The sequence below is a fragment of the Panulirus ornatus genome, chromosome 58, assembly GCF_036320965.1.
Source record: "Panulirus ornatus isolate Po-2019 chromosome 58, ASM3632096v1, whole genome shotgun sequence".
NCBI classification, from domain to species: domain Eukaryota; kingdom Metazoa; phylum Arthropoda; class Malacostraca; order Decapoda; family Palinuridae; genus Panulirus; species Panulirus ornatus.
In genome coordinates, this window is record NC_092281.1 from 18,412,219 (window position 1) to 18,418,308 (window position 6,090).

Here is a 6,090-nt window from a genome sequence, read left to right on the forward strand (position 1 = left end):
TGTAGAAGAGGAGGCCAGAGGGACATCGTGTGTAGAGGAGGTCACAGTGACATCGTGTGTAGATGGGGAGGTCACAGTGACATCGTGTGCGGAGGGGGAGGTCACAGTGACATCGTGTGTAGAGGAGGTCACAGTGTGTAAAGTCAGTGACATCGTGTAGAGGTCACAGTGTATAGAAGTCACAGTGACATCGTGCGTAGACGGGGAGGTCACAGTGACAGTGTATAGATGGGAGAGGTCACAGTACATCGTGTATCGATGGAGGAGGTCACAGTGACATCGCGTATCGATGGAGGAGGTCACAGTGACATCGTCTGCACAGGAGGAGGTCACAGTGACATCGCGAGTCTTGAGAGTAAAAAGGGTCAAGATGAAACGAGATCAAGGGGGAGGGAGGGGAGTCATCGCTGACGGACCATCTTGGGCCATCATTTTCGTAACCCCTTTCTCAAGTGAGTAGTGTACACAGTGTGAACTACTAACTTGATGTTGTGAACACTCACTATCATTTTTCTCGATGTTTATGGACAGGTAACTTACTGGTCATTTTCTATGTGTCTACGATTTCAAGAAACGTCTGTTCACTCTCTCTCTCTCTCTCTCTCTCTCTCTCTCTCTCTCTCTCTCTCTCTCTCTCCTACACTAGTCAATGTAATGGTATATCCGCATCACCCTCCCTTCGTCATGATATCGGCCCCCCTACAGTGTTAAAAAGATTCGGGTCACAAAAGACTCATTTGCTACCTCAATAACCCCTTTCTGCGTCACCACCATTCATGGGGGTGAGCCCGGGCCGCCTGAAAGAAGCCAGTCTTTGTTGCCAAAATGAAGGAAAGAGTGAAAGCAACGACGAGGAGAAAGTAAGCGGTTACACAGACATACATACATAAAGAAGAGGAAGTTGGCTAAACAGATGGATAGACAGATAGCTAGAGTTATAAACAGAGAGAGAGAGAGAGAGAGAGAGAGAGAGAGAGAGAGAGAGAGAGAGAGAGAGAGAGAGAGAGATTCAAAAGAAAAAAGAAAAAAAAAGCAGGGGAAGGTAGAAAGCAGAAGCGGAAAACAAAATTTCGGGAAAATAACCTGGGGTGGGGGGATATATTAGCTAAATGGAAGGATCATTCTGTAGGAGTAAAGGACACGACGACAAGTAAAATGTCACAGAGAGAAAGGACGCCTGAAGGAGGTTCGGGAGAGAGAGAGAGAGAGAGAGAGAGAGAGAGAGAGAGAGAGAGAGAGAGAGAGAGAGAATGAGAGAGAGAGAGAGAGAGAGAGAGAGAGAGAGAGAGAGAGAGAGAGAGAGAGAGAGGGGGGGGGGGGGACGGCTGGGAGTTGGGAGAGAGAGGTAGGGGGGTTGAGGGAGGAGAGATGGTCATATTACTGAGCTGCGAAATATATTGCGTCCCTCACCTCCAAAATTCGAAGGAGGGCTACGGACGGCAGCGAGTGAGAGGAGTCTTTTGTGATGGTCGGGGGATGTTGACGATGGCCGACGAACGGCTTGGGTGGGACTGTGAACGAACCGGAATACCTAGTGATACCTCAGCACGACAGTATCATCGTTGAGCACGACAGTATCATCGTTGAGCACGACAGTATCATCGTTGAGCACAACAGTATCATCGTTGAGCACGACAGTATCATCGTTGAGCACAACAGTATCATCGTTGAGCACGACAGTGTCATCGTTGAGCACAACAGTATCATCGTTGAGCACGACAGTATCATCGTTGAGCACGATAGTATCATCGTTGAGCATGACAGTATCATCGTTGAGCACGACAGTATCATCGTTGAGCACAACAGTATCATCGTTGAGCACGACAGTATCATCGTTGAGCACAACAGTATCATCGTTGAGCACGACAGTATCATCGTTGAGCACGACAGTATCATCGTTGAGCACGACAGTATCATCGTTGAGCACAACAGTATCATCGTTGAGCACGACAGTATCATCGTTGAGCACGATAGTATCATCGTTGAGCATGACAGTATCATCGTTGAGCACGACAGTATCATCGCTGAGCACGACAGTATAGTCGTTGAGCACGACAGTATTAACCCTGAGCACGACATTATCATCCCTAAGCACGAGGATGGATACGACCTTGGGTGTAACAGCCTAGCCTTTGACCCCGACCCTTAAGGGTTTCTGTGGCTGAGCTGTTTCCCACTGGTTCCCTGGCTGCCAGAGATGTCATAGGGCTTCACTGATTGGTCTGGTATGGCAGAGGTTTTTCTCTACCTCTCTCTCTCTCTCTTTCTTTCTCCATCCCCCCCCCCCCCTCATTTATCAGATCATCTCCACTCTCCTTCCCTTTCCGTTCCTTCACCCTTCCTCACATCACAATATTCTCCCCTTCCCGTCGCGTCGGTCTGTACCTACCCGGCTCCACCGCCCTTCCTCTGCTGCCATTGAAGGACTTCCGCGCCCTGAAGCTACGCCTCCCCTGCTGAGGGATTTTCCTCCTAATCGGCGGATGCAAGCATTAAATCCTTTCTTCTCTCTAATGCTGAGGGCGGCGGAGAGGGATACATGAACGATCCCGTAATTATGGTACAGTGGTTTGTAATGATAGATTTGGCGGGATTTACGTGTCTTGCTAGGTGTCTGTCTATCTGCTTGTCTAGTCTACTGTCTGTCTGTGGAAGAGGGGTCAGCTGGTGGACCAGGTGGGTGATCCCATCATTTGTCTGGCGAGAATTGTATGTGGTTGCTCACTAGTTAAGGCTGGAGTCAAGTTCTATAGATGTGTTTACCTATTTTTACCGTATGGGGAAGGAGTTTTATAACTGTAGGACCCCATCTCTTGGACATTCTTTGCTGTCACGCAACTTCTTATAGTAATGTATGCTGTCTGCATTAACCATGTTCCCAGTCATTATGCTTCACTCTTCCACCACTCTTATACTATAAAAGTACTTCTTAACGTCTTTTCTTAAGTTTCTTACTTAATTTTACGTTATGTTCTACAGTTATTATATCCCTACATCTATCGATGAACTATTTATTGTCCATGTCATAGCGCTGCTTAAAAATTTATAAGGTTGTGATCTGGTCACCTCGCACTCTCCTTGGTTCAGTTTGGGCAAATCTAAAGTATTAAGCCTTTCCCTGTAACTAAGCTCTCTTCAGTGTGTGTGTGTGTGTGTGTGTGTGTGTGTGTGTGTGTGTGTGTACTTAATGCTTCCACATGCCTTGATCAATCAGTACCAAACTTGACACAAGAGATAAAGGACATGAGGAAGGTCATGAGAAAAGGTCTGACCTCCAAGGTACAACATTTCTTGCTGAATCAGCACTAAATACGATACAGTGATGCATGATGACAAAGAGGAAGGTCGCTGATGGTGGAAGGAGAGAGGATATTACGTAGTACATATATAATCAAATCCAAGCTTTAAGCAACACCAATACTAACCTTAACAGAGAAATTGAACTGCAAACCGACACTCCAACTACACAATGAATCACGAGCCCCACAGCAACTAACTTTTGACGCACATAAAAACAACAGATCCACACCTAACGTACTTACCCAGCTCTCGATCCCGAAGCACTTCTTACCCAGTCCAGCGACATCCCTTCTCCCCAAAAAAGAAAAAAAAAATTAAACACACTCATGTGGCACTACCAGAAAAGCAGCCACAAATCAGCCTCACACCTAACAGGAAAAGTCATGAAAAACTTATATAAAATCCAACTAGTAACATTGGCCCACCCACCTTTTACTCACACTGGCAAAAGCAAAGCAATATGAAAAATCTAATCTCTCCTGCATATCACGCCTTCACATAAGACACTTTGTTTGGCCCAGTTGTAATCCAAGCACTTTACATGTATCTTCAAACACGACAAAATACCTAACGTCAAGAAACGTACAAACATAACATTCCTACAACTCTCAATAACACCCAACGGGATCACCCTCGCTTTTACTGCCCTTTATCACTTATGTCTTCAATATCCACATGTAGAAAATGATCATACACGAAATCAAGCAAAATATCCATCCCACTCTCACCTATACAACATGGCTTTAGAGTTAACCGCTCCACCACCACATTAAGCAACATATTCTATATGGCTTCGACCAATCACAACCCCCCGATTCCGTATAACAGCAGAAAGAATAGACTGCAGCAATGCTTTTGACATTGTCCCGCGACACATTTCACAAAATGTTTTTCACACCACCCTCCACAACAATGACAAGATGTGGGTGGCTACATAGCCGGATGTCATGCAATGGGTTCACCTCTTAACTCCCTCGACTTAACAATGCAGTTCCCCAAGGAGTAGATCTTACTCCAGTCCTCTTCACAACCTTATTACATGACTTCCCATTACTTCCAACAAACCACAAAGTAAATGTGCTCTCATACGCAGAGAACCTCAGCATCACAAAACATTGACACCACAGTTACAAATATATAATGTAACCCTTCACTGTAGAAAACTGTGGTTGTAACGTTACAAGTAATAATATCAAATTAAATGGCCAAGAGAATAATCTAGAACAACTAAGGCTCCTCGAGTCCTTCCCTAAACTTACGCTCGCTACACATGCACTTAGTTTTTTTTTTTTTTTAATGCGCAGGCCAAAACTGCACCGTTAATTGTGAACATGTGGATGAAATATTAATATAAAACATTAAATAACGATGTGTATTTCGAAAGGCTAAGACATATCTGCCGTACAATATATATACTCACCCCATATTGCTAACGTTAACAAGCAGCGACAGAAAAATCATCCTAGTATCTCGGGAATATACTACAAAAACCAAACACAGTACTCACACAGACGTACGATGCTGGGTGACAACCACGACCCACGTAGATGACTGCGGGGCGTGACGACGGATCAAACGGCCTTCCGACGAATCCCGTGCTGGAGCTCCGCCATCCACGTGTTATCACTTGGTTTCCAGTAATTCCGTAAATAACATCTTCAAAATCAAGACAAAAGTCGGAAAATTACTGGACAGTAGAATCACCATTAACCCCGCGATAAAGTTCTAGGCTAACAGCACCCGTAATCTTGGCTAGCACTCCAAAATACACGGATATCACCATCACTCACAAAAAAATATATCTGCCACACGCAAAAGCGCGGGAAGACCATTGTTCTAGTCGTGATCTGCTCTCACGTCACTGGTTTCTTTTCAGACGCACCGTACGGAAACACTATGGATTTCATCGTTTTGAAATTCATTAGATTCCAGAGGGAGGAGGTATAACTCTACGTCATCCATAACCACAGTACCAACGAACACTGGGCGCTGGCGAGCACATCGTGGAATGAGGGAGCGAGGTGTAGGCCATTGGCGGTTGTTGGTCACGCGTCCCGTTCGCCAGATTGGTCGAGTCTTCAAATATTGGTTTGTTATTGGTTGAGCTGAATGTTTCTCTATTCTTATTGGTGAAACTTGATGGTGGCTTGGTATCATTTATGAAATTTCTTCAACAATTTGAAATGCTTTCTGCGTTCAACCTTTGTCGTTGAATTGACATAAAAGAGAGAGTACAGAGGCTCGCACAACGAAACGAACCTTTTGAAAATTGATTAGACGACTTAAACTTATTTACCTTGGAAAAGGGAAGGATATGATCTCAAAAGTCTTCGACAGTAGCGATTTAGTTTGTTATTAAAGGCTACTGTTATTCGACTTCCTCTATAGTAGCAATGGATTATAAATAAACTCGCGGATAAACACTACGTCACATGAGAAAAATGAAGTTTTCTTACGGAATTGTGTATCAATACGAGTAACTGAAAAACACAATAGCTAATTTTTACAATAGACTTGACAAATATTTCTCTGTAAAGCCACGACTAGCATTATTTCCACCACCGTAATTACTTACGGTTTCAGAAAATTTCTCAAGTCATTTGTTTGTTTTTATACTCTGCCAATCTCCGTTTCTTATATTTCAATAGCACAGGCAGCCTCGAAGGACATTATCATTTGCTGTTTTGCTTTTATTTGGATTCCTTTGTATTTCAGTATGCCGTTGATTTGTGTTAACCGTTGTGGTGTAAGGTAATAAGTCTAGATAAATGATTTTGTTTGTGTTGTACA

The 6,090-nt window shown here is 44.1% G+C and overlaps 1 long non-coding RNA gene across 1 annotated transcript in view; it reads right to left on the reverse strand.

The window, feature by feature from the left end:
• LOC139766599 (uncharacterized) overlaps positions 1–5,246 on the reverse strand; it is a 290,245-nt gene extending 284,999 nt beyond the window's left edge. Inside the window, exon 1 of the long non-coding RNA XR_011716929.1 lies at positions 4,808–5,246. This is a non-coding gene — a long non-coding RNA (uncharacterized lncRNA). The remainder of the gene's footprint in view (positions 1–4,807) is intronic.
• Positions 5,247–6,090: the final 844 nt, after the last annotated feature.